At 38.3% G+C, this 27997-nt stretch overlaps 1 protein-coding gene across 1 annotated transcript in view; it reads left to right on the plus strand.

Annotated features, from left to right (window-relative positions):
* Nucleotides 1–523: 523 nt before the first annotated feature.
* glceb (glucuronic acid epimerase b) overlaps nucleotides 524–27997 on the plus strand; it is a 58904-nt gene continuing 31430 nt past the window's right edge. The window contains exons 1-2 of the mRNA XM_044190561.1: nucleotides 524–734; nucleotides 24554–24673. The gene's annotated coding sequence lies outside the window, so the exon portion shown is untranslated. The remainder of the gene's footprint in view (nucleotides 735–24553; nucleotides 24674–27997) is intronic.

The raw sequence follows: 27997 nt of genomic DNA on the forward strand, positions 1-27997 counted from the left end.
GCTCTTGACTAATACATGAATGCTTTTGATTAATACTTACAACTTTTTATTCTTATGACAATTATGTGCATGATTATATTCTTTTAATGCTGGTTATCTTACTTTCTTTTTGTCACTGCTTTTTTTTACCATTTATAAATTGTTTTGTTTTTATGATGTAACCTCAGCACACTTGTTTAGGCTCATGTTCCCATGTGTTCTGTCAGAATGTAAAAAATAGGTTAGTATTATTTAAATGGATAGCCTATGATATCTTTTTCTATATTAGTTGTGTTTCTGAAAACTAGCATTTTGGCAAGCTCACTCCAGGTGAATATGATTTTACACAAAACACAACATTATTTTACTTTTATTTTACCGACGTGATTTCACACAGTGATACACCGTTTTATTTTATTTCATTTCATTTCACACAGAGGCTCTCCTCTGAGCACTGACAAAACAAATGCTTGGCTCCAGCCGGCTCATTTGATTGGTCCGTAGATATATTCGAGCTCTCGTCATATCTCGCGATACTGTAGATCCTCTCCAGTGAGAAGCAGATCCTGAACTGTATCCAGTCGCTGTGGTGGCTGGGAGGCAGCACAGTCAGCCAATCTCTTTGGTTTGAACCGTGATTCAGCCTGAGGTAAAACAGGAGTCTTTTGAACTAACCGGCTAACCGAAAACAACTACTACTACCACCGGTGTCCCTGAACAAACTCCGGCTCTGCACGACACCTTTAATCCTGCAGGTAAGGTTGCTAACGTTACGTCTTGTTGGCTCCCTCTGTCCAGACACTCATATGCAGTGCTAGCTGATATTGTCACAGTTCAGTTTCACATCAGCAAAGCATACTTTAAATCCCCCCAGTCAAAGTTTCCTCTTCTGTCACATCTAACCCTCGTGAAACACTTTACCGTTAAGTGTTTAGTACAACCTTCAGCTTGTCGGCTTGTGTTACGGAACCAGAGGGGGAATGCAGGAACTTCAGAGCTCACTGTTGACTCTGGAATGTATACCCCTGTTAGCTTGTATGCTAACGATACATCTGCTTAGTATAAAGTCGCTGTTGGCTTGATTACTAGCTAGCTGGCTAGGTCGCCTGCCAGGTCAACACAAAAATATCAGCGTTTTTTTTACATTATTGTCCTGTTGGAGAGACTGTGATGAGGTGGCTACGCGAGGAAGCCATGACAGGCTTCTTCTTTTTTTTTTTTTGTTAATGGACCAAAAACTGACAAACTTCACTTGTGCCGCCGGTTAGCTAACGTCCAGTCACCTTTGGTCTTAACGGCAGTTTGGTGTTGGTTTCACCCGCAAGCCGTTGCAACAGAATAACAACTTTTCATTGCTAGTTTACTTCCTCGGTGGCTAACGGATAGTGTCTCTTTCTAATGTGCAGTAACTTCTCCATCCTCAAAGATATTTCCACTAACAAGCGCCGCACATTTCTGCAGCTGTCCTCTTATTACAGACTGAAGGTAAAAGACCACTTATGTGCAATTGTGCCTCTGGGAATCCAGCAATCAGAGATGCAATAATACTAACTTGGCTTTTTAGTGGTCAGTACTATCTTTGAACTGTCTATCCATACTAGTCCTTTACAGTCTAATCCCTTAATGCTTTGGTAACTACACAGCTGCTCACAGTGTGCATTGTTAAGGATCTAACATAGTTGACTTTAGGCTATTTTCAGGATACTTGCATTTAGTTATGTGCCCATATCCTCCTAAAGAAGAAAAGAGAGAACTGTATTCATGCTGATAGAAGTTTGTGTGCCCGTGATGCTTGATATACAAAATAAAGAAATAAAGGGAGGTGCAATGTACACATGAGGACACATTCATGAAAGTGTGGGATGTCAGTTACAATGTTCGAAATTACAAGCAATGAAGAAACTGTACAGAGAGGTGCAATGGTATATCTATCTATCTATGGAAAATGAAAAAAGATAGGAAAATAGTTTTAATAGGTATATAAACAGTGAATTGAGTTTTGAGGTATATGATAATAATCCCTTTTCATTGTCCAGTGTCAGTGTCCATCAGTGAGAGAGGCATTGCACATATTAAAGTGGGAGGAAGGATCTTTTGTAGCATTAAGTGGTGCAGCTTGGTTGTGTCTATTGCTGAAGATGCTCCTATGTTCATCCAGAAAGGCATAAAGGGGGTTACAGGAAAAAGCCACAGCACAGTAATAAACAGTTTGGCTTAGATGTTTCACAAAATCTACATCATTTTACTTTTGAACAGGAAATTATTTTAACATTCACCACTACATCTCTAGATCGATACAGGAAGTCTTATTTAACGCCTGACCAAACACTGGATTGCTGAGGCCGATATAGATATCGTAATTTGGGAGTTTAAAAAAGCTGTTAACGATATATTGGCTGATAGTTTTTTTTTTAAACATAAACACATAACACAGACAAACAATTTTGATACTGATCCCTTTTGTTTTTTATTTTTTAATTGTGACCAAGAAATGTACTGAGTGGGACATTTCATAATAGTAAAATCAACTTTCTAAATTAGCTCAAACCTACTTTGGCAGTTTTGTACTGCAATGTACACAGGCCACATAACACATTTCCCATATACTATGTTTATTCCCATAACATTTTTCTGTGATAAAGGCTATGTAGCTGAAAACATTTGGTGGAAATACACATAGTATATGAGAGGACAGTTGTGAGGCCTGATTTAAATTTTTTTTCAATGGGCACTCTGAATCTGTGAATTCCTCACAAGAGACAGTATTAAAGAGTGTCCTTGGCTCCTCATCTGTCCTCAACACAACAATAACATCATGTCTATGCTAAAAAAATAGCCAGTTTATTGAGAGGAATGAGAAGAACAGCTTCACTGTTATGGTTGGTTTAGGAAGGTCAAGTTTCAAATTGTTATGATAAATGATGTACACTAGGTCTTTCTGCAAACTGCTATGATTTGGATTTCATATGTCAAACTACACCACAGGTTATACAAAGTATTTTTCTTTATTACAGGGTTTGACTACCGAATACCTTAAATTCTTCACATTTTGTTCAAGAGCCGGCAGAAACATGTTTCAATGTTTTTTTTAAATTCCATTTCACTAATCACATGCCTACTTCTTCTCTTACACATGCCTCAGTGTGTGTATATGCACAATAATAATTTGATTCTAATCAGTTGAGATAAATCAATACTCTAACTATGGAAACTGTCATGTATCTGCCTTAGACTACATATCTGAGCTGTGTTGCTTTCATAATCAGTGTGAGCACAACCCAATTAACCCACCTGATTTTCTGCTTAGTCACTTAGTTTTTGTCTGGCAGGGGCCAAGACTAACAGTTGCCAAATTTAGACCACATCAATCTTTTCATTTACTCTGGTTCCTGCTGTTGACATCCACTTTTTGTGTGTTTAAAAACCCTTGAATCTCCCAGTTTGGGTGTGGAATCCTCTACCCAGACAAATAAAAGCATTGTGTTACACAGACTGACTCTGTCAGATATAGTGAATCTCAAAGTATGTGTTGGGTCAGAGTAGTGTCAACACTGAGGCAGCTCCACCCAAATGAAAATTAACAAAAACTTAGCAAAGCTAATAAAGAAGATGGCAGCTGAGAAAATCAAAGGCAGGTATCTTCACAAGATTGGACAGTGGGCATCACACTTGAGAATATGTACATGGCAAGTCAAACAATCTTGGCAAAACCTTTCAAACACATTTTCTATTTACTTCATGTTTGAGATGCAGTTGAAACTCCAGAAAATTCTAGTACAGTTTTAGTGAGCTTTAGTTAAAAGTTAAACTGAAATATGGGGTGTAGTTAACCAGAAACATTATTGCTCCAGTTCTAATCTATAATATTATGGCAGCCATTCTGTCAACTTTGCCAACCAACATTGATCCCTGGCAGCCAGCCTGGCTACCATTTCTAAAACCCAAAGCTGTTGGGCGCTGTCTGGTTTCATTTCACTGAATATATACATGAACCAGAAGTGCAGTGCAGTGGAGTGAAGCGGATGCAAAGCAGTTTTTCCCCTAGTGGAAAGTAAGGTGGAAGACATTCACAATTTAGAGGTGGAAGTGAAAAGCAGTAGTTTTCATGGTATGACTAAGAAATGTATTTTCATGTATTTATGTTTAAATATTGCTGTTTGTATTTTGTGGTGCTATTAATATGTTTTCTGTTAGCTGCCATACATCCATCTTGACACAAGGATCAAATAAATTTAAGTCACTGATGGATTGTGTCACTGCGAACTGTGTAAACAATCTAAATGAGCAGTTTCTTTTGGGATAAAGTTATTTTATTCAGACTTCACACGGCAGTCAAGTTACAGTGCGTGTGCAATAACAATAAGGGTTTTTGCATTAACACCTTTACCTTGATAGGTATCTCTCTCATGCTCTCTTTGTCTCCTACACGCAAAAAATCTTCACACTTGGAGCTACACATATATAAAATGCAAATCCATACACACATTCTGCAAATTAATGAAACACTTGTTCATTTATGTAAAATACTCGCATTAATATGTTTTTGTGTTTATTCATGTTGATAATTACATGATTAAACATACAGTTTATGTGACATTTTCAGTGTGTGTGGTAATATGATGCCTTCTTTTACTGTTTTACATCACTCTAGATATTTTTTTTGTACTGTCGTAGTTGCTTTTCGCATTAAAGAATTTGACATCAATGCTATCTTAATGTTATGAGGTACATCTGATAAGAATGTGGTGCTAGTTGTAAGCAGTAAATGTGTAAAAGTAAGTTATGTTTTAATTAATTTATTGCCTGTTTTCCTGGTTTGTGTGTTTTTTTTTAAAGCTTGAAATTTCAGAATTACTGCTTTAAACTACTTACTGACTAAAGCTGCTTAAAACTAACTGATGCACTGATTTGTACCAGCTGGCTGGTGAGAACAAGTGGAAACAAATATATGTATATAAGAAGTTTGTTTATGGTTTCGTAGGCTATATGGTTTCATAGCCAGGGATGGTGTCCAGAAATGTGCTAACAAAGACTTACAAACAAAGCTTGTTCTACAGAGTGTGTACTATTTTTGAGTGGTGGCAGATAGCAATAACACTGGCAGAAGTTGGCAGCTTGCTATTAGGCAGTCAGCTAATCAGAGAGTTGATAGAAATACCTAGAGAAGCAGAATACAGTATATCGCACTGCAAAATATTATATAGGTGAACACTGAAATTGATAATATGTTATAATACTTGATTTAGACCCTAACAAAGACCTTTTGAAATCCATAAATCTCAGTACCTGGCAAAGTAATTCTTTAGTCGCTGGTATTGATCAACAGCTCTATCGGCCCCTCTTAGATGTATTAAGGCCATTTCCTGCTTTGGTGCAAAATTCCCCTTTTCAAAAGTTACACCTCCAGCAGAAAACACCATGCAGCACAATGTTGTTTTTATCTCACAGCCTGTTTTGATAATTTTTATGTTTGTGTTGTAAGATGCACAGTACTTCAGTTTAGTCTTACAGAGTCTCCCACATAAAGGGTTGATGACTCTGCCTCTGACATTTTGGCTTCACCATTCCATAACACCTTTTTATATGGACTTTCTTTCACATACATATTGTCAATCTGCGTACACTCATATGGACATAGGCATAGTCACACAGCCTTATAGATGCAGCTCTGATCTCTGAGCGTCTTGCTGGGTTTTTTTTTTAATAGTTCTTTCAATGGCAGATTCTACTTGCACAACAAATCCTCATGATTCTGTGGTAATTAACATGTCACAGTTGTAGTCTTAAACCCATATTCACCCATTCAGTTTGTCATCACCAGTAAATATTAATCAAAGGACCTTATCTAGAGCTATCTGCTGAATTTGGCAAAGTGCAGTTTTATTTCTCTGTGCTGTGATTTATTGTTGATATATGTCCTTTCAAAGCCATTTCAGTCTCTTCTCTGATGAGTGCCCTTAATCAGCACATTTCACCACACTGCATGAAACAGTCAAGTGTCCTTGTGGCTGAAGTTCTCTCTTGTTTCAAATTTCGTGGTCTGTTTGAAGCATTGAGAAGCACAGGACAGAAAGCAGTCGAATGGTAACAGTGTTTTATATTGAACTCTACTCATTTTTACCCCTTTTTTTGTGGCACTTATACTGCAGAGTAGGAGCAAAGTATAAACCAGATATGCAACTTGTAGCATGTCCAGTCCTTTCCAGTCCTTATGTGTACACAATATTGTAATTAATTACCAGCCTTAAACATGAGACCATTGCTAGTTGTCTTTGATCCTGCTCTCTGAATTATGCAGTTGCCTATAAAAGAATTTCATTCCCTATTATTACACTGTTACTTCTAAGGTTTTTGTCAAGTCTAAACATGTCTGTCCCAACAAGAATCAACAGCAGAAAGCGCTAAGTCTGGGCCTGATTACATATTTTAATGTGTCTGTAGTTTTGAATTTCTAAAACATTAGTAACTCTGTGTCTTCTGAACAACAATTGATTCCAGGGTGTTAAATCCAGATTCTGTATTAATCCTCCCCTGCTCCAGCCAGCTGATGGTATCAATGTAGTTATTCTTATCATATTTTGTGCTAGGCTATAACAGTGTGATAAGATGCCACCTGATGTAGGTACTTTCTTCCTCCTTACAATGTAAGATTCTGTATATTTCAAATTGTGCTACAGGCCTTTAAAAAGTGTCATTATTATCAACAAATTTTTTCAACTAAATGTTAGATAAATTGTTTTTTTTTCTCATCTGAACATAGAAAGCAAATGTAACGTTCATTTTTCATCTGTGTTTACAAGACCTCTTTTTGGAGTGTGTTTATCATCCTAATTAAGCCTTAAAGGAAAGGCCTGCGTGAGACTGAGTCTTTTCTCACACTCTTAAGGCTTTCCCATCTGTTTTCTGCCAGCAGCCCAAAAATAGATAATGCTGACTGATTATTAGCAGAAGATATTTAAATATCTTACATTATCCTTCTTTTTATTGTTTTGTGGTGTCCTCGGCATTCATTTTTGAGTCAACTGTTGTAATAAAGCAACCATCCATAGTGTGCTACATAAATTAACATTTGAGATCTGTATGCTTATATATGCTGCCCCACACTGACATAATCGTAACTAAAACTTTCTCGCTTTTTCTTTGTTCCAGTTTTGTAATGTGTTACACTTATTTTAATTTTATACTTATATCCACTTTGTACTTAATTTATCTTGCCTGTATTATAGTGTATTATATTATACACTGACGTTATATATGCACTGACGTGATAGTGAGCAGCTGTAACAAAAGAGTTTCCCCTCGGGGATCAATAAAGTATTTCTGATTCTGATTGGGAGAGATTAACTGAAATGTTTAGATAGCACATAGGGTTGGGCAAAAATATTATAACATTTCAACCAGTACAGGTTTTACTATAACTATCTACCATCTTTTTATTAGGCAATAGTGGGCAGTGTTGCAAACCTGCGAGCAGGACTGCTTTATTGCAATATTGGGTTTTGAGGATTTTTGTATCATTATGATGAAGTACCTTGATTTGTCAGGTACTTCATTCACAGGATTAGCCAAAAATACATTCCCATCTGGTTATTTTATCATTTCCTCAATTGAATTCCCAGGATATGTCCTATAAACTATATATCCTGATATACACTATATTACTATTGTGATATAAATCACATATACCCAACATAAGACTTGATCCATATTGCCCACACCAAGTGGCAGAAGGGAGATTATCAGATGTTTGTGACCAAGCTGGCAGATGGCAGTTCTACTGTTGATGCTCCTTCTCTTGCTGAAGTTGACCAGAAAATCCTCTTTAAATTAGCCATTATATTCTGCTACTGCGAACCCACTTTATTGCCATGATTCACTTGTACTCTTCAATAGCCTGCTGAGTGGATGTTGCATATTGATAGGCTAGTTTTATATCCACTTTACACAAAGGACCAGTGTTGTTTTGTAAATGTTTTTTTCCCAGCATGGAGTTGACCCATCTGGCACTTTTTAGTCCTCCTGATAACCTATGCAGGCAGTTTTTGAGTAGCCGGTCAGATGGGGACAATTATCATCTATAGGATGTTTGCAGCAGTAACACAGATTCAAGTGATGTAATTTTTTATCAAATTAATTTTAAAAAAAGTTGTGAAAATATGACAATTGTAAAAGCATGAATGAAGATTTTATTCTTTTATATATAAAATCATCATCTTATAAAGTAGCTCTACTGCAAAAAACTGATTTATAGTTCAGAATTTGCATAAAGGTGGTGATAAAAATGCAATGTAAATCATTGAAATCAAATTCCAAAGTAAGGATAAAACAATAAGTTTCATATGCAAGTTGTTCAACTCTCTTTTAGAGTCCACATTGTCATTGTCTGTACTATCCACACCCTATAATAATAATAAGTGCCTAATGTTTCCTCTCTCACTGGGCACTACACCACTCCCAACTTGGACCTGCTTGGTGTCAATTTCCCCCCTTCTCGAAAATACTGTATTAAATGTAATTCACCACATATAGCCTCACCAGTCCTACAAAGCAAATCATTTAATGTGTTGAGGAACAAATGTTGAGAGCACAAAGGCAACTGAAGTGAGAAAGAAAGAAGAATGCTGTATTTGTTGGTTAAGTTGCTTTCCATCAGAATAGCACCTAAGAATAATTAAGAGCTTTTGTGGCCCTAAGTTGCTGACCTCAAGCTGTTATACCAGATTTTTTTCAGCTTGCTTAAATGTCATTGATGTCTCTCCTACAGGAGGGCAGTAGTATTTTTGTGTCTGCCCCACTGCTGTAGCTGCTTGAGCTTGCTCATGCTGAGATTGTTGTCTCTAATGCAGTCAAAAGCCAGTTTGTCCCTTTGCTTAATAATAGGCTAAAGGACAAATGGCTGCTCTGTTTTGGCTGCATGCATGATACTTCCTAAAGCCTAAACTCCTGAAGCACAAAATCCCAGGTCACTGGAATTGTTACAGTACCTCTTCTGATAACTAGCTATCTAATATTGGTGTTAATGAGCAGGCAAGTGGAAGATCATTTGTCTTCTCTATAAAGTTCATGGTTGATCTCATAAGAACTCAACATTATCAACAAAAGAAATATTTGTCAGGTGATATTTCAGTTGTATTATGCCAGGATCGGACTGCACAACATTTTCACCTTTCGAGATGATCACTGTATCAGATTAGGTGCTCAGAGTCAAAAGCCGCATTAGCACCCAAACTACCCAAAGTAGAGCTTTTATTCCCAGGAGCTACTTTTCAAGGAACTAAAAGGTTCCTTCAGCCCATTGTTGTCTGCGTTTCTGCCGCGGTCTGAAGACCCACAAAGATTAGGCAAATTACACCCATTAGGTTACACCCATCACACAGCTGTGTAACTCTATTGTTTTAACTTATAATACACATCACCTGCATATTAACCTATGCACTATCACCTGTTTTTTTAAATACCGATCTTACCAGTGTATAATAGTGAAATTGAGAGCGACTGCTTCCTTAGAGCGTTGTAAATATTAGAATATGATAATATAAATATTACGTGTCTTTTTACATATATAGAGCCACTATACACACATTTGTTTCCACAACTATTTATTTATATGCGGAAATTTAAATACAGCATTTGCGTGCTTCAGCAGGAGACATGGGACAAGGGCTGCTGGTGGTCGCAGGAGTAAACACACTAGTCTCTGCAGCCTGCAGTTCAGTGTACACGCCCGTTTCATCTGAAAAACACATTGGGGGGAAAAAAAATAAACTTGTGTCTCACTGCAACAACATTAACAGTATATCAGTTGCAAACCAACAGTTAACATTATCGCATTTAACAAGCATCATACCTTCAACCGACTGGTCATCCGTTTCCATGTCTTCCACCCTGGCTTCAACAGCACAGTAGCTGAGCCGCTGTGCCAGAGAAAGCTAGCCTGTGACCCAGCAAACGCATCAATCCAGACGGTCAAACCACTTTCTGCTCCAGTCGTAGCTCGACCAATCAGAAATGTTTAGCGCAGCAAGCCCCACTCCAAAAGTTCCTCACCTCCTTACAACCCCCCCAAAAAAGCAGGGACCTTATGGGGGTTAAAATAATGTCCCCGAAACTTAATTTAGACCCTGGTCCTCCAAAGGTTCCGAGTCCTTTTTTGCTTCCTTTGCCATATTAACACGTGTGCATGGAAGCTGTTTGGCGCGCCGTACTCCTTTGGGTCAACATGATGAAATATATCATAGAATTAGTCAAATCAGGCGAGAAGGCATGGACATGCTAGTCTTTTTGTCGGGACGTTGTGTGGCATCCAGATGCTGCTCCATATGTTTGCCCCTATGACGCACTACATGTGTTAAAATGATCAATTCAAAAATAACTCCCAATGCTAATTTTTGTTCCTGACTCCCCACATTGGGTCAGGCGATTATTGGACTGATATTGCGTAGTCTGGTCCTGGCATTAGATTGCAGGTGTCATTTATATAGTGTCAACCCGTGTAAAAGTGTGTTACAGGGTTTGAGGATGAGTAACAGTTTGGTTTAGGGACATCGTTAACCCCTCCCATAATGTCCTTATTTTTTAGAACACCGTTGCTCTACCATTACAAACATTGCATTTGGCGTGTTGACTTAACAAATTTAAAATATTTAGGCCTGCCTTCTTATGTTGTTGATGGGTCTTATGGTGCTATTATAATTGTTAAAGTAATCAACTGCTTGACACAAAAATTGAAAGTTAGTTCTACTTTAAATTTCTGATGACTCAGAAGTTCGCAACCCAACAAGCACATCATAATGGCTGCTTTTGTTAACATTTAGTCTGCATGTTACTTGTCTTTCTAGCCTACATTCTTTGTTAATTCTTGGCAGTGGGTTAAGGGGGGTTGGATGAGTCCAGGCTCTCTGTGGGACACTGCTGTTGTAAACCCTTGCCCTGTGACCCTCACAGTACAACCAACCATAGCTTGCTTCAAAGGCAACACGCAGACAGCTTTTGTCTGCATACTTTGGAGCCATAACCCTACCCCAGGCACCTTCCTCTCTACCCCTCCTCTATGCTAATACCAACCACCTCGTACAACAAAAGAAAGTGGCCCCATTTGCCCTCAGGCACTCAGACAACAGATATGGGCCTATGCTCCTGTCTCATTATTCACTGTACTTTTTGGCTTTCAGTGAACAAGAAAAATGTGTCTACATCCACAATACAAAATCAGTGTTAGTCAGGATTATGAGCTTGTAGGTCCAAACAGGCGTTCCAAGTAATTGTAACACTCTGCGGGGAGCGAGATGCTCTAGTTGGCTGGCTCATGATCATGTGTGGAGTGCTTGTCCCTTTGCCGTCTGTCCTATCTGTCACAGCGTCGCTACCCAAACCCAAGAACCCCACTGCCCTGCCCCTCCATACACATCGGTTAACCTCACATTTTAGCCAAGAATGTAGTGCTGTTCTTCTCAGCCACTATTGTCTCTTTCCACAGTCTGACTTGCAAGTGTCTATTCAATGGGAGTGAGTAGAGATGCCACTGTGTTGTCTCTCAGCTTGTGTTCTGTGCAACCAAAGTTAATAACGCCCCTTGTGTTACACTGACAGGCCGAATGCTTCTCACTTCATTTTTTACTCACTACTACAGACTTCCTGTGTCATTCACTTGTTTAAACAGGTCCATAGTGGAATTGAGGTTAAAAAAATACTTAACTTACCACCAGCTACACAAACAGCATGTTTGTCTACCCTGTCCTTGGTTGTTGGTGTCTGTACCAATGGACTGTATGTATTGACTTTTCATTGGGGTTTTTTCCTGCTGCGTTGTATTCATTATGCATTTAACCTGGGTCATATTCTCAAAATTGCAGACAATGTTTCATGCTACCTGTGCACTCACCACCTCTTTTGTAAAAATTTGGGAAACATGGACTCTGGCAAAACAACATATATCTGGGCAGGCAGCTTCAGTTTTCCATATATTACTTCAAACGTTCATCTCGTGGTCTGACCTAAAGTAAATACAGAAAGTAGCCCCTTGGGTTAGCTAAATTAGGTTACTGAATAGGGATCTACTTCAGGGGCAATTTTCCGGTTAGCCGGCAAAGTAAGCATGACCCGTACTCAGAAAGGCCACAATTATGAGAATAAGACCCAGGTTTTAAAATACTCCTGTGTGAAAGTCCTGTGTTTGACCCATTACTTTTATGTTTGATCCTTAAGTACATTTAATAGCAAATACTTTCAAAGACTTTTGAGATCAAGACTTCTTGAGTTGCGTTCAGGCTTGAATTGATTAACCGTTGATCAATATCGTAGAAAAGGTTTCAGTCGTAGTCATCTGGACACTGTTGATCAATATATTAAAATAATTTTGCTTCAAATTTTGCTCTGGCCTCTTCCTTAAGTTTGTATTCAACATAATACCTTATTATCTCAATGAAATGTACTGAAACAATTGTATATGTGACACAAGAAGGCAATTTATTATTATGGTCAGTAAAAAAAATACCCAACCCATTGGCCGGTGAGTCAAAAAGTTAATTTCGGACACAGATGTAGGAGCTACAAAATTAATGAACACTTGCACTTGACAGTGATATCGGTATAGCTGAGGACGGTCACAGTCATGCTTTGGCCCTGCTCCCAAGCAGAACTTAAAAAGTGTGTGTTGCACTATACTGTTTGTTTGTTTTTTTGTCAAAGCAGTAGTAGTTGGCCAGAAGAATAAGCCTACAAATTATGTTTTATATATGAAGAAGTTATTTTCCATCCAGTTGTGAAGTGAAGGGCTCAGTGCAGGAAACTTGTGTAGTGAAATGTCTCTGGGCTGCCATCACTTTTACAGTCATAAGAGCCATCCACTCTTACTACCCAATGTGGATAAAGGATTTCTTAGTTAATTGTTTTAATAGCCATCTTTACAACTCAACAGTCATCACCCTCCAATATTGCAAAACTGGGAGACTCTGAAGCTCTCTCATCTTCCCTTAGCCTTCCACGACCCTTTTTTGCTGTGCCTCTGTGACATTCACACTTGATTAGGCTTGCAAATTAAGTTTTCCTTCTTTTAAGGTAGGAGACATGACCTTGGCCCCAGAGACCTGTTAAGTCTTTATTGGATTGGCTGGACATATTAAGCTAGGAGGATGTCCCAGCAGTGTTTTTGCTGGAGCCAATGCACCTGCTTCTTCAGCACTTGTTTCAGCTTTTCTTCATGGCTCTTTTGTAGCCTCATGTCTGGACACTTGGTAGCATCCAATACTTGAGATAAAGATAAACTACTTGGGGTCAAAAGAGCCCTCATTTGTCAGTTGATTTACAGTAAAGCTACCCAATATTTCAGCCACTTAAATTTAAATGGCTTACTGGAACAACTAAATGTAACAGAGCCATCATTAACATTATTAATTACACCTATGCTTGCACTGGTATGAGTCCAAATGCCCACAGTGAGAAAAGTCTATTTTTTTAAGGCTTAAACTACCAGTAACAAAAAAGGCTGATATTGATTGTTCTCTCAACTTGAAAGCGTACATTGCCCATGGCACTCAGTTCTTGATATTGTAAAAAAGTGAAAGTCCACTGATTTCATATAATAAAGTTTATAGTCATTTGAATGTAAGAAAGGAGTTAGTAGGCCTTTTTCACAGCAAACATTTTGACTTGTCATAGTAGTAAAAGTACAGGTGGATCTAATAACATTAATGATGGATATGTGACATTGTCTTAAATCACCAAAGGGGGCAGGGGGGTATTTTATTTAATTTGATCTAATTATCTGGTGTCTGTAAAATGTCTGGAGTTTATCTGTTTACTTTTCTGCAATAGAGCATTAGCTGTACTCTTGCTATTTTACTTTCCATTGCTCTCGTCCCACCTACAGATGAGCAGGACGTTTTTTGTAATTTCAGCAGCCTCTCTGCTAATGAGCTTCTGCTTAAACTGGCAGGTCAGGTGCTAACTGGTCGAATTCAGACAACTTTGTTCAAATATTACTACAAAATTAGAATGTCATTTACACCACAACAGGGCAGCACAATAGCTCTGTGGTTAACACTGTTTCCTCACAGCAAGAAGGCTAAAATCTGCTGGCCTTTCAATATGGAGTTTGCTTGTTCTCTCCATGAGGGTCTCTTCTGGGTGCTCCAGTTTCCTCCCACAGTCCAAAGACATGCAGGTTAAGTGAACTATAGATACCCCTCACAAGAATCAAACATTCAATGAGTTATTAAAGTGTTAAACTTGTACCGCAAGTCTCAGCAGAGTCCCAGATGAATGCTTTAAATCAGTACTGGCTGGTAAAGGAGATCAGGTCTGGGTGAGAGTTGAGATGTAAAAGTGCCTTTCTAGTGGCTTTAGTTGATCAGGCAAACACAGAGATTGGCTTCAAAAGACATGAACAAAGGTTTTAAATTTCTCCTACATCAGAATTTGGATGGCTGAGACTAACTTTTAGAATTCCTCATCTGATTGGGCAAAAGCATGTAATCCTCAAATTTCAATATCCTTCAGTTTAGTGGTTGTTAAAAATAAACTCAAAATTCAGTCATTCAGTCAGTTGTCATGTTTTGGCCAATCCACAAGTAGAAGCCACAAGAAGAAGTACTATTTGTACAGTTTCTGTCAGATGGCATGTAGCACCTCTGTTTGCCCTCTTATACTAGTAATCTCCTGTGTTAGTTCATTTGTGTGCCGAGCTGGGAGACTATATGAGCTGATGATCATTAATTTTTTCATGACAGTTTAATTATTCCTGTTTTGTCTTTTACATTTAATTTTTTTTTTTTTTTTTTCCATCTGCCTTGCCTTCTCATTATGAATGCTGCTGAAGTCTATAAGCCCCGGGAATGCTGACTGCAGAAAAGAGAGTGAATTTGCTGTCTCTGTAGAGCTTCACATATGAAGAAGTGCAGCTGAATAAATAGGCTTTGCTGTACCACCAAAGTACAGGCATGTCTCATCTACTCTGCTTCTTCACACTGTACTGTATGCGTTACCATGCCCGAGTAGCACATTTGCCATTCAGCTCAGCTCTGACAGCCCTGTTAGCAATGACAAATTTGATGGACAATGGCTATCTCAATGTCATATCTCCAACCAGCTTTATCCATCTAATGTAAAAGGGACTGGACTATGTCATTGTACAACCAAGGGAAGAGCCTAGTTTGTGTGGGATGATATAATGGGATGATACTGTACATATAGATGGGTTATTATAAATATTGGTATCTAGCAAAAAAGTACTCAAGCACAATTGTCAGTTGATAAATTTCAAGCTGTGTTTTGTTCTTTGCTGTTTAGGGTTTTGTTTAATGGACCTTTGGACTCATTTTTTGGTTTAGCATCATTACCTACTACAGAGGCAGGTTTCTGTCTTCAGGTAGTGAATGAGGTCGTTAAAGTTTCCACCTGTAATAAAGACAGGCATGCAGCACAACTCTGTAGGTCTCTAGCTACTCCATATATAATATACACTCAGTAGTTTACTCTATTGTGAGCAGTAAATTGAGATTTCGGACACTTGAATCATCATTATTTTTGTATAATTACTGAGAGGTGTAGTGATGCATGACTGTAAATTATGCATCTAATACGATGCATTGCATTGAGGAATTTTTAGTGGATGGTATCAGAATCAGAAATACTTTATTGATCCCCGAGGGGAAACTCTTTCATTACAGCTGCTCACTATCACATCAATGCACACAGGAGTAGAAGTACTAATAGAATAGAAATAGAAATAATAACAAATAAGTCCGCAACAAGACAATTGTTTCTAGTAAGAAATAAGAGATGTGCAAATTAAAATATAATACTGCTAAGACAAATTAAGTACAAAAGTGGATATAAAGTATAAAAGCTAAAATAAGTGTAACGTACAAAAGTGGATTTACAGGTTAAGTGTAGTATGGTATAATACAATGTAATAATATAAGTAATATGTAATAGTGCAATAATGAGTACTGTCAAATTAAATGTAGCAGATTAACCAGATTATTAGACAGTGGATATTGCACAGCAGTAATAAAAGTATTAAGAAATATCAATAAACAGAGAATATTGCACAATATTTCAAGTATTGCAGTGATGTTAATCATCCAATGTCCAGTTTAGTGACTTTGGGTCATATAGACTGACACTTAGAGGGAGGAGTTAAAGAGTTTGATGGCCACAGGCAGGAATGACTTCCTGTGGCGCTCTGCGCATTTTGGGGGGATGAGTGATGCCATCGACACTACATTGAGCAGTATGTTTGGCCACTGAAATAAAATGGCGTAGGGTAAATATAGTGCATTCTACACTAAATGGACACTTTATTAAGTATACCCGTACAATGTATTGCAGTTCAATACAACAGTTCTGCCATAAATTCTACCTGAGGTTATAGTTAAAGGTGATGTTGTACTGGACTACATTATACTGAGAGATGTAATTCTTTGTCAGAACAGTTGTATTAGATTGTTCAGGAGGAGTGTATAGTTAACAAACCTGTGATTTGTTTTTCACTTCCAAAATGAAACCACACAATGAAAAATGTTGTTTTTCTTTGGCTAGTACTAAAGGGTCCAACCTGAAATTAAATTGTAAACAATCCTATCCAATGTGTCAATGCCCACCAACCACAAGAATGGAGAAAAGAGCTACGTCATGAGCGACACACACTTGGGGCCAGATGTATAAATGATGCATATGCACAAAAACACACAATACTTCATTTCCAACACATGAAGTAGTATTTTATAAAAAACAGCATGTGCTTTGGGACTGTGCGTATCTCACACATACTTCAGGCAATATGTACACATGGTTTTTAAGAGTGAGCCACAGGTGAAATGATATAAATCATAAGTGGAAATCATTTTACCTTAACTATGAAGCACTTTGTAACGTATGTTTCAATAGGAGCACTGAAAACTAAATTATTGATTTGCTTTTATGTTGCTACCCAATTGGTGACATAACACTTTCCGTTCTTTTCATTTATTAAAAGATTGGTAGCGCAGGCAGACGTATTGATGTGCAAGCATGTGATTAGGGTCGTGTCTACATTCATTTATGGAGAGGAAATCTGGCTCCCACACAGGCGACCAGTTCCACAATGACTGATATTGATAAAACATAAACATGCATACAGCTTTATAAATCTGACTGGCTTTAGTCATGAACCTACACAGAGTTTTATGCAACTGGCCCTTCATCTATTTTTACCAGATTGGCTCACATCTCGCAATCATTCATGATTAACACAAAATGAAAATGTCATCTTACATTTCATGTGTATGATTACACAACTAATCATGGTGTTAACATACTCAGCGAGAGAAAGAGACTTCTTCAAACACTCTACTTCTGAAATGCTTCCAGTGGACATTTGGACTATGGCAAAAGTGTTGCAGCCAAGCCACATGGACATTCTAGGTTACAAACTGAGTTACAAGCTGATAGACTTGTGAACAGTGTCAAAGAATTGGCATGGCCTTGTTGTGCAATCTGTAAAACTAGAAGATTACATTTCTGAATCACCAAAATTACAAGCAAACAGTAGTATAATAACTTTAATGCTCTTACATATTCCTGTGTGGCCATGTACACACATATGGTGTAAGGATAGACTGAAAGGGAAGGAAATGGCTTACAGAGAGAGGTTGAAGGGATTTATCCAAAAGCAATTACAGGGAAGAGAGACAACAGAAGATTGACAGCACACTGCCGCCCTGACTGGAGTAATAATTTGCTTGAAAATTCCACTTATAAGTAACCCTGCACAATATAGCAAAGACAAGGCCTGCTAGAAAGAGACGTTTTTTACCTTTCTCATTGCAAGACATTGTCGCTGGATGGCCTATAGACTCTTTACATTTCTTGTAAATTCTTTAGCTTGGTGAGCCAAGGTGCTTTGGATATTAAATCTCACAACATTCTTTTGATTACCTCTACTGTGACTCTTTAGGTCTTGACTTGTATTTCTCAAGTTGAATATGGAAGTCTGAGAGGTTTTAACCATAGACTGGATTAAAGCCTCCCTCAAGGTCAACAACCTATTCTGTCTGTGACTGAAGGAAGAGTGTATTGCAAGAGACATGTTATCAGGTGAAATCTAATCTCTCTGCAAAGTGATGGTTAATTTTCTCTCTGCAACAAGAGTGCCGTTATTAAATAAACATGTTTGTCTAAGAGTCGCACCAAGAAAAAGTCTTTCAGCGGGAACTTGCTGTTTCTGTAATTATTCCTGCAAAGACTGCTGGTGATCTAATCATTTCATTAGGAACCTGACCTTAAATTCCTCTGGAGAGAATTAAATGAAACTCTCCCACACAGAAATCATAACAAGGATTTCTACTCTGCTTCCTGCCTCTGTCCCCTCTTTTTCCTCATAAGGAAACAGTATCTTTCCATCCCCATACCCTTATTACTGCCCCCCTGGAAGATCTTCCAAAATGTCAGTACATTTGGATTTCCCTATCTACAGCTGCTTCCTTTTCCATACAGAGTAAAGAAGCAGTGGTGCCAGGTGTGATTGCAAGGACATGTAACTTACTTACTAATGCTGAAAATGCGGTCTGCATTTAGAGGTTACAGGAAGTGAGACTGTGTTTGCCTTACTTGAGTGTGCCTGTTATGATAAATGACCTAAAACATTTTGGTGTGCCACTTTCCTCTTTTTTTCTGTTTCTGTCTCTCGTGCTATCCGTCTTTTTAGTCAAAAGTCTTGACATTTTAAGAGCAAGACTCTCTGATTGAGGAATAATGATATATGCATATGCAGAGTTCTGAGAGGAGAAGAATAACCTCTGCCACCCTCCTCTCTGAGGCCCTTTGTTCCCCTGTCTTTATTTTTTCATTCCGTCATATCTGCTGGAGATTGAGCGATATATACCATCAAAGCCTTTTTGAAGCTTCCCACTCTCTTCCAAAATCCTTTTGATTTCCGACAGCATGAGCTGCTTAATATTCCAAACTAGTCGGTGGCCTTTTCAGAGAACTAACAAGGTTCTGAAGATGCACGTCTTGTCTTCATGTGAAAGGCAGCTGGGGCACAGCCCTCTGCTTTTTCAGAGCTCACGCCGAGGTGCCTGTGCTGCTAACAAGTTCAAAGCTGTTCGTCAGATACACAGAGGCCAGTAGGACATGTTCTCGTGTCAGTGGCCTCTCTGTTCTTTGTCTGCAAGAGTGCCCATCCTCTGTCCTTTCAAAGACAAAATATGTTTTCCTGCACTCCAAGTATGGCTCCAAGCAATTTGAAGACATCTTGGGCTCTTGGGGCAGTGTGATTTATTTTTTTTTTTTGACATTTGGTAGACTAATAATCATTTATGCAAGAAAAGAATCTGCAGATTAATCGGTAATGAAAATAGTCATTAGTTGCAGCCCTATTCCGTTTAAAAAAACAAGGTAAAACCAAACACGACTTGATGAGCTTCAACCCTAGGCTAGCAGCAAAATAAAATATCTGTGGTAAACATAACTGGTTTATTGCTGTTGCTAAAGGTTGTGTGTGTGTATTTATTTGCTGCTTCTGTGACTTATTGCTGGAATCTGATGGTATAGTCTTTCCATCCCCATCTTTTGCCTACAAGCATGAAAGCAGAGTTCACTGCAGAGAGCACCACAGAGTCTTGACAGGCACCAAGGGTATTTACTCGGCTTCCAAAAACTTCCAAACTCTTATTTACTTTCATCTTGGCTTCCTCTTGCAAGTTTGCCTTTGCTGCCTCCCACTCCAAGTCTTATCCTCTCATCCTGTTTCTTCAGTTTAGAGTTAGAGTGCAAAGCAGGAGTGGCTCTCAGAGACACTTGAGTTTCTCTGTTTTGAACTGTGTTTGCGCACTGATTCCACCCGCCTCCCCAGAGCCTGTTTGTGCTTGTTGCCTCAGCCTTCAACTGTGTCACTCTAACACTGATATTACCGTGATCTAATGACTGAAAAAAGTAGCTTAGAGTGTATGTTTATTTAAAGATTAACTAACTTATGATGCTGCGGGTGAAGTGTGGAAGTATGTAGTTTTTTAGGGAATTCACAAATGGAAAATTGTTTCTGCATGGGAAAGAAGAGAGCAAACCGTGGGTGAACAGCTGCACCCAGTCTGGGTGTAAGCCACTGCAACAGACCCACATTTCTTCACAGGCACAAAAAGGGAGCAACAGAGCCCCTGAATGTATGCAAAGCACCACTAAATAACATCAGAATTTACTGTCTATATTGCTGAACACTTGTGACAACCACAACGCATCTCCCAGCATGTGGTGCAGGCCTACTGAAACACTCTTTGTTCGCTAAATCCAGTGTGAAAATTACCCTAATGTTCTGAGAGTTGGGAGAGGTTGGCATGGAGCCCGTGCTTTGGGAGAATATTCCTAGCATTGGTGACTAGCTTGGGCCTCCAAGTTTGTGGCTTTTAAAGTGTGCTCATTGATTGAACTCTGGTAAAATAATCACATTGGCTTCGATAAGAGGTCCATAAAGCAGTGTTTGGGGCTTGGCTTTTTTTGCGTGGGTAGAAGCATTGTATTCTTTCATTGCAGTCCATAAGATGCACCCCAGATCACCTCATTTTTATCGCTTTTGACAGGTCATTATGAATAGGTAATGAGCAAGAGTTTCAATTACCTCTTCAAGAGTGCATGTTTTATTTAACCTTTGGTATAAAACATGCATAATGTAAATTAGTCTGAAAAAAGACACCAATGACAAATTGAATGTTCTAAATGTAGCTTTTTGTTTCTGTATCTCTTTGTACACACACGCACACACATAACAGAGTGGACCACACAGTTATTATATTGGTTTTGACGTGGCATAGATTTCGTTAACTGATTAGCCTAATCGTTTAGGTGATATTTCAAGCAAAAATGCCAAGCATTTACCCCAGTTTCAGCTTCTCAAATATGAGGGTTTGCTACCTTTCTTTGTCATATATGTAAATTGAATATATTTAGGTTTTGGACTGCTGGTTGGACAAAACAAGCAAAGTGAAGACATCACCCTGGGCTGGGAGAAATTGTAAATGGTATTTTTTCACTATTTTGAAACATTTTATAACCTAGATGACTAATTGAAAAAGTCAATGAATCGATAATAAAGGTGCAGCCCGAAACTCTAATTGAAATGTTGACCTTAAAACTGATAGTTGTATTGAATCTGAAAATGTGAGTATCACAACGCCTCTGGTTTGCATGTGTTTTGTGAAAAAGGGGAGGGAGAGTGGATGAAATGTCTAATAAAGTGATTACATTTAATCAGTTCGTTCCAGCTCTGCAAGCAGAAATCTCAATTAAACAAGATCTTCACTTTGCAGACTCAGAATTCTTGGATATTGCTCTGGGCATCAGATGGTCAATGATCGCTGGCACCATGGTGGCATCAGTGGTGCGATCATTCAATGTTTGGCCAGCCTTTCACTCCAGCAGAGAAAATGGATCTATTATGAATGCCCAACAGATGGGTCTCCATCTCTCTTTTTACCCTGACTACAAGTCCTGATAGATAGCTGCTTGTGTCAGGATGGCAGCAAATGAGGAGCGACTAAAATAATTAATGACCTAATATCATTCTCAGTCAAGCCGCCGTAAAAGAAATATCCCCAGCCTAATGTTCAAAATGTATTCACAGGAGAGAACCATAAAGTTGATGTTCGTGATTCATATGCAAGGTGTCAACTCCTTGCTTAAGAAAGGTCAATTAAATGGGACAATATGTAAAGGCTATGAAAATGGTGTCAGCGCAGTGCTAAGCTTTGAGAGCCACATGCTAAGCCACCTTGAAGGGGAGTAGGAGTTCTTGACTTTCACCGCCCTTGATTACACATCCTTAAGAGATTATTTCTATTACTCATACATTACCCTGGTTCAACTTCAACTTTACAAATGAAACTTCTAAGAAATTCAAATATAAAAATCTTTTGAAAAAGAAGGTCTTCGTCATCGTCAAGTCTTATGTAATTGCCAGTTTATTAGGTTCACGTGGCTAAAATCTAATGCAGTCTAAAACAACGGTCCTGCAATAAATCCAACCTACATGAAGGTTATAATGTTCAGTTTTTGTTGAAACTGTTTTAGAGGTGTTGATTCAACTTTATGATAATTTTGGAGGCTGGGCAAAATAATATAAACACCTGTCAGTATAACGTAACGCAATTCAACAACTACAGCCAACTACAGGGAAAACTGACGATCTGGAAACAAACGTGTGCTGATAGACACAACTAGTCTACCTTTTTTTTTTTTTCATTTTGTGGCTTGAAACATATTTCCAAATTATCTGATAATTTGTGCATGCAGGGGTTAGTGAAGAGAACCCTAATGGCACATCCACACACACTCGGCTCCTGTGACTTCTCAAAGTCAGATAGCACTGCCTGTGTGATGGTCCTTTTGGTTTAACACAGATGCGTGTTATTTTGTATGGCTACACGCAGCAGTATGTATAGATTAGTATGTTATTCTTGATCTTGATCTATATCCAGATGTTCAGAGAAAGGAGATATCTAGATATGAAATGTTGCCTAGAAAATGCCTAGATGGCAGGTGTGGTGCAGGAAAAGCTCCAGGAAGAATGAGATGCTCTAGGTTGACTTTCACTCTCATTTTCTACTTCCCACCTCTGCACACCTGCCTCAAAAAGCATCAGTACGCCCATACAGTAGCCAGGTTATATTGTGCCATCTTTCAGATGAAGGCAGGTTATGCACTCACAAACACACACATCCTCCCCTTGTGTCATCAGAGTGTAATTATAGCAGTAAATATTTAATTAAAATTAAAAAGTTTTTGTTTCTCAGACATTATGCAATAAAGATTGTTTATGCAGGATGTAGCTACAGGTTTTGAACATAAATTACCTTTTAATAAAGTTTGGAATTTTGCTTCTTTAGCCAAGGTTGGGGTACAGAATCTGATAACTGACAAAAAGGCTGGAGTTTTGGTTCAACTAGCCATCAGCACTCTGCAATCTTTTACTGTTAAATTCTTCAGATGTGTCTTCAACGTGTAGTTGAGAGAGAAGACACTTAGGAAGAACATTAGCGGCAATGAATGAGGCTTTGACTCATTTAATTTATTCCTAATTGGATTGCATTGTATTGTAAGATGTTCTGTTGTCTTGTCCATTTCACCATGTCTTATTCTTGGCCTGCAGTGGGCCCTGTAATGACAGAAGGAGCCCAGCTGGTTTTATTTCTACAATATCTAATTTAAGTGCTTTGTCAATAAGCACATTTCATAAAAAGATCAAAATGCTCTCTTTGATGTGGCGATTTAGCACCTTCTTTAGTTTAATAGCCTGTTTCAACAGGGGCTAGAAATACATTGGGGAGATTAATTGCAGAGTAAATTATCCATGTCACTCTCCGCATATTTGCACTGATAGATTGATTATACATTAATGACCCTGCTGTCGGAAAGCCTATAAATTCATCATGGCTGCAATTACAAATATGTATTTGTTTCCTCATCTTAATTTATAGAGCATTAGTGTCAAAGTCTATGGAACATTGATTTAAGGTTATAATTAGCCACAGTGACAAAGAATTACAACAGTTAATAATTTTGTTCCCTCTGAAAACATTTTATTGAAAAGCTGCTTAGCATGCAGGAGAAATCAATCGTAATTTACCTCCGGAAACATTTAGCCTGTTAAATTATTTCATTTGAAGAATGGAAGGAATTCATTCTTCTGCATGACGATCAACTGATCAGCAGCTGTAACTAATACTTTAAATCGTGTCAGCCATGTGAGTATTTAAAACATGATGGGCCAGCAACCTGTCCACTGTTTTTAACTTTCCCCCAAAGCACGCTGGGATAAACCCGGCCTAAACCTGCAATTATCCGTCCCATAGTGACTGAATAGCAATAAGCAGGTATTTGAAATTGATGGAAGGAGACACCAGATGAAGCTAGGGGTTGCAAGATGGGGTAAGAAATAATATAACACAGAATTCTGCTACACAGGTTTATTTATTAGACTATTGTCTTTTCCTTGTGAAATATGGTATAGTTTTACCTCTTTAGACGACTAAAAATGACTCAAATGAAATAATCTGAGAAGGGAAAATAACTCCTCGAACAGCTTCCAACTCATGGACATGCAACTTGTGACGAGGTGGCACAGGTAGATATGGCTTTGAATTAAGGATCACTAACACAAAAGGGAGCCACTGTTCTAGAGGATCAATTTAAATCAAAGTTAAAAGGATAGAATATACATGATTACAGATGCACAAAAGGAAAAGACACACTCAGAAATTTAAACAGCATGAACAAAACTAGGGAACAACAATATCTATACGTATGTTAATGTCTGTATACGTTCATATGCAGACAAATACGCAGTATTAAGGGTTTAAGGATAGAGGGTGCTGTACAGATTGTAAAGCTCCTTAAGGCAAATTTGTGATATTGGCCTATATAAATAAAAATGACTACTGATCTGACTGTCTCTACATTGCATACCTAAACTTACATGCTTTTGCATGTCTTACAAATGCGCATACAAATTAAATATTTGTATGCACGTTTATGTACCTTTTTTTTTAATGGATAACTTTAAGCCACAATAATGGAATTCCACTTTTTCCTCTGTTGTGTATAGGTGCTGAGGAAACTGCAAGCAGAAAGTACCAGAAGAACCAGCTGTGGAAAGACTGTTGAAGGTGGTGAATGTCGACAGGATGTCCAGCCAGTTGACCATTTCTTTGTGAATGGATTAGAGGTCAGTATAATAATAATAATAATAATAATATCTTTATTTATATAGCACTTATTAAAACTGAATTACAAAGTGCTTCATATAGCAAGCAAAGAACATATAAAACATAACAAATAAAACACAACAATAATAGAACAAACATATTAAACACTAAATAATAAAAACTGGAATCGGATGAAATCAGGGAAGGCGGTGTGATAAAAGTACAATTTAAGCTTAGATTTAAAAGAAGCCACTGACTCAGCCTGTCGTATTTCCTCGGGCAGGGTGTCCCAGAGCCTCGGGGCTCTTATTTCAAAAGCTCTGTCCCCTTTATATTAGTCTTCAGCCGAAGTCTGGAATAGATAAAAGGCCCCTGCCAGAGGATCTCAAGGTGCAAGCAGGGTCATACGGTGATTAAAGATCTGAGATATACTGAGGAGTCAGACCATTTAGTGACTTGTAAGTAATTAAAAGCACCTTAAAATCACTTCTAAGACGTACTGGAACCCAGTGTAACAAGGCTAAAACCAGGGTGATGTGATCAAACCTGTTTACTCTGGTTAAAAGCCTGGCAGCTGGGTCAGTATACAGACAACCTGTACTGTCTGTAGCCAGTCTACAGTTTTTCTATTTAGGCATGTAAAAAGTCTTCAGTATCTTTAAAACTTAACATAGGTCGAATTCTGGCAGTGTTCCTTAGTTGTTGTTTGTACAAGTTTTGTAACGTGCTGCTCAAAGCTTAAAGGGACAGTTCACCTCAAAATCAAAAATACATATTTTTTCTCATACCTGTAGTGCTATTTATCCATCTAGATTGTTTTGGTGTGAGTTGTTTCATATAGGAACTCTTGGTAGAAAGAAAATAGTCCCTAAATGAAACTGTTCACAACAACATCTGTGGATTATCTTGAGTAACCGGGTCAGGATTTCTGGAAAGAGACATTGCTGTTGAGTTTTTCAAATGTTTTTTTTTTTTTTTTTTTTGGTGCTTTGAGCACCACATGCTGAGTGCCACATAGTCCCATTATATATATAAAAAAAAAAGAAGACATTTCTACGGCTGATATCTCCAAAACTCGGCAACTCACACCAAAACAATCTACATGGATACATAGCGCTACAGGTAAGAGGAAAAATATGTGTTTTTGATTTTGGGGTGAACTGTCCCTTTTTATATTACAGTCAAACAAGACGATTTCTGGCCACAGGCTTTATGTACTCAGACAGGTACCCAGTAGATGGCAGTATTTGACTGTTTATGTTGCTGGAGCCAATGACAAGAATTTCTGTTTTGGTTGAGTTCAATTGAAGAAAATTGTTTGACATCCAGTTTGTTACATCTATTTCGCACTCCTGTAAAGAACTCAGCATACTGAGGTCAGTTGGCTTGACGGGGACATACGACTGTGTGTCATCAGCATAACAGTGAAAGGAAACACCATGTCTACGAATTATATTACCTAGTGGGAGCATATAAAGAGAGAATAAAATTGGTACCAAAATTGACCCTTGAGGTACCCCATACTTGACAGTAGCAAATGACGACCTATGGTTGTTAATGGACACACAGTATTTTCTGTCTGAAAGATAGGATTTGATCCCAGTGCCTGATATGCCTGCCCATTTCCTCAATCTGTGATAAAATGCTATGATCGATTGTATCAAAAGCAGCACTCAAATCAAGCAGTACAAGAATGGAACACATGCCAGCATCATTGGTCATTAAAAGGTCATTAGTGACTTTAAGAAGGGCAGTCTCTGTGCGGTGATGCTGACGAAAACCAGATTGGAAGGTTTCAAAGATATCGTTATCTTCCACAGCAGCAAGATGTGCCACAATTTTTTTTTTACGTATTTTTAATATAAAAGGTAATTTTGAAATCTGACCTGTACAGTCAATCCCACGCTTTTTTAGGAGGGCCTGAACACTAGCAGTTTCAGTTTCATCAGTGAAAGTCTGTACAGGGCAATATATTGGCCCTGATCGACTCCAATTTCTCTGTAAAGTAAGTTGTTGTTGTTTTTTTTGGGGGGGGGGTTTGTTGTTTTTTTAAAGTCACAGTCAGCACCACAATAAACAGGAACATTTGGACAGTCTGGATTTACTAGTTGATCGTTAGTCTTGAATAAAAACCAAGGATTGTAGTGATTTTCCGATATGAGATTTGAGAAGTAGCGTGTTCTTGCGTCATTCACCATTCTGTTATAATTAAGTAGAAGCTCCTTCATAGCCACGTAGTGGACCTGAAGACCGGTATTACTCCACCCCCTCTTAGCCTTCCTGCACTCTCTTTCACAGCTGCAAGTGCTTTAATTTATCCAAGGTTGCAATTTACGATTTGCTTGTCAGTGAGGAGAGGCTGTAGTAACCGTATGGAAATTGTTTGTAGAAAGTGCTCTTGTGCCATGGAAGCTGGAGTGGATACAATCTCTGCTAAAAAAGGAGACACGTCCCCAAAAATGATTAAAATTGTCAAGTAAAAGCACAACCCCTGATTACGGCCTAGCTGAAACATTGGGTATTTTTGTGAAAAATAGGCCGATCTTGCTTGTATGATGAAATGATTGAAAGTGTAGCTGAAGTCCACCAAAGCCCTGCATCCCTCCTCTTGTCATCACTGAGTCATCATCTTTGATAGCATAAAGAAAGATGAAGCTCTTTGAACTAACTGTGGGTTCATTAGCTTGTATAACATGGGTAATTGTGTGTCTGCATGAAGAGAAACTGCTGGACTTGAGACACTGACACACACCCTCATACAGCACTGTTGCATTCTCCGGATAAAGGCGCACCACTTCATACCACGGCTAATATTTTGACATGGCATTATATTTATTTAGCTTATTTATGTTTGAGAAAGTTATGTCACAACATGGCCAATGTGTAATCATTTGTGTATTTTGAAACCATCAACTGGTCACAACAGACAGAGAACACAAAAAAAATTGGAAAGACAGCTACTTTGGATTTCAACGCGTGTTTCAAACTTTGAGCTTAGTCTTACCCTACCTGCAAAGAAAATAAAAAGATAATAAACTATTATGGTGTAAATTGCTTCTAATTGGAAGGTACTTGAGTCATGTTGTTTTTGTTTAACAGTATGTTAAATAGTACTCAAAAGTATGAGGCTGCAGGCTTCATGTCTTCCCCCCGCCTTACACGGTCCAGATTCTTGTTGCAGCACTTGTAGACCATGTGCACTAAGTCTTATATAGAATGATTTGTTTCTTAGCTTTTAGTATCCTTTGCCACTCCATGTCTTTTTAGATCCGTATTTGTTTCTATGATGTTGTAAGACATGCAGCTTACATGACCTGCCTCTAAAATGATGCATAAATGTCTTG

This window comes from Siniperca chuatsi, linkage group LG1 (genome assembly GCF_020085105.1).
Source record: "Siniperca chuatsi isolate FFG_IHB_CAS linkage group LG1, ASM2008510v1, whole genome shotgun sequence".
NCBI lineage: Eukaryota > Metazoa > Chordata > Actinopteri > Centrarchiformes > Sinipercidae > Siniperca > Siniperca chuatsi.